Raw genomic sequence first — 2,236 nt, forward strand, 5'->3', positions numbered from 1 at the left:
TTTATTAAAACTTCAAATATAATATACAAATTAACATTAATATTAGATAATTAATTAAGAGACAATAGTTCGTGATTTTATACTGTAAGCAGATGTCACTCGAATGGCGAGTCATGCGGTTTTTCATGTTTTGACTTTTGCGATAGTCTAGGGTTTCCAACAATTATTTAATATCGGAACCGAGATCATGTAAATTAATTGATTGCCTTTCACACACTTTTGAATCACAAATTATATGATTTTTTACTGCAGACAAGTTGTTGCCAAAACACAGCAGACATTTTCCAATCAGAGCTGCCAAATATCCTTAGTTATGAGGTGCCATATTGAGGATAAAAAAGTGCCAAAATGTGCCAAATAGAAAAATAAAAGTGCCAAACAAGGTGCCATTCCTTTTAATCATTCACATTTAGCAATAAGTTAAAAGTCATATTTTCAAAACAAAAGTGCAATGATAAAATATGATAAACCAGTTGAATAGCCTTTTTAAATTAGAAAATTTTATTTGAGAAAAAGAAGTACATGCAAAGGATTTCAAAAAAATGTATTGAAATGTTATTTTTTTACAAAAGTGCCATTGTGGGACTTTGTGCCAAATTGAAAAATAAAGTGCCACTTGAAATAAAATAGGTACAAAAATGGCACGGTTTGAGCCAAGTTGGCATCTCTGCTTCCAATAACTTACAAATATAAAAATGTGAAATATCGAGGGCTTGAATTCATTAATACCCTCTCTCTGCAACTTGCACAAAAGCTAATTTGTTATTTTAGAAACCATCTGGGACTTATTACTTGTCATTATATAAGGTAGCATTAATATCACCGATGACAGTTAAAGCTTAGGTGGATTTTTATATCAGAATCTCATCTTTGTGAAAAGTGTGCGAGGGCTTATATTCAATAATACCCTCTATTGAATATAAGCCCTCGATATTTAAAATATATAAGAATTGTATTTCAACGTATACAAAAAATAAATCTACCTGCGTTACAGCACGGCGGGAGACGGGGAAGGCATGGCCGAGGGTGGGGCCGCGGCCTAGCGTGACGTGGGGTGGCGCGCCGGTCGCGCGGTGTGGCGCGCGGACGCGGGCCGCCGCGGAGCTAAGCAAATTTAATGTTTGAAAAAGCAATAATGTCAATGGATTTTATTTCGCTTTTAAAAAGGTAATAATGCGAAATAAAGTCAATTTACCTTATTTCCATTGATCTTATTACCTGTCACCCGACAAATACATACATTTTGTATCGGCGACTGCATTCGGGAAAATTAAATGACTCAAATAAATCGGTGCAAGAAGAACAATTATTGAAATTGCCTGAGTTCCGTGAAAATATTGCTGCTGGTATTTTTGCTTCTACTACCAATGGTTCTGCTGGTCGTCCAAGCTCAGCACAAATGAAAAAGAATCTAAGTGTTGGGAAAAGAGCGGATCATCTAGTTGAAGATGTTCCCTTCGATTTGTATGATCATTTCCCAGTATGGCTTTCCAAGGGTGCTGACAAAAAAGGTGCAAGTTTTGTTTAACTTCAGAGACTTTTGCTTTTGCCCCATAGGTTAGGTTAGATTATCTCGGCTGCCCTAATCCTACAGGAAAAGGGGCACACTTAGGCCACCATGGGCCGGTGTTGTGGTGCCATAAAAGAGACTCTATATGTCCCTTCTCTTACCCTAGTAATGGAACCACTTCGTAGCTCTGATGAAGCGGACAAAGTCATAGACGCTGGCTGAATCCAGTTCGGCCATACATTTAAAAGAATAATGGAGGAACGAGCGTCGGCGAGCTCTCTCCAGAGCAGGACAGCGGCATAAGTAATGCTCCACGCTCTCGACTTCCTCCTCATCGCGGCAGCTACGATAGTAGTCGTTTGACTGCAAACCCATTCTAGTGGCGTGGATTCCCATCAAGCAATGCCAAGTTGAGAACTCCAATAACATGCCGCAGCAGTGGTCGCTCCAAGTGGAGGAGAGGGCGAGATCTACGCTTGTCAAGCTTAGGCCGGATATGTCTTGCTATCCTGCAGGTAGGCTCCGCAGACCATCTTATATTAGCCCGTCCGACAAAGTTATTCTCCAGCCAGAGCTTGCAAGAAGATAGCGGAATGCCCGCATTACGGGCTGTACGGATTGCAGACAACAAGGTTCCTTCCCTTGCTAGTTCATCCGCAGTTTCCCGGTATGTCTCTGTGGCCTGGAACCCATACAACATTAGTGACGTACACCTTGCCAGTTCAT

This window comes from Rhagoletis pomonella, unplaced genomic scaffold (genome assembly GCF_013731165.1).
Source record: "Rhagoletis pomonella isolate Grant_MI unplaced genomic scaffold, Rhpom_1.0 Rhpom_scaffold_00586, whole genome shotgun sequence".
Lineage (NCBI taxonomy): Eukaryota > Metazoa > Arthropoda > Insecta > Diptera > Tephritidae > Rhagoletis > Rhagoletis pomonella.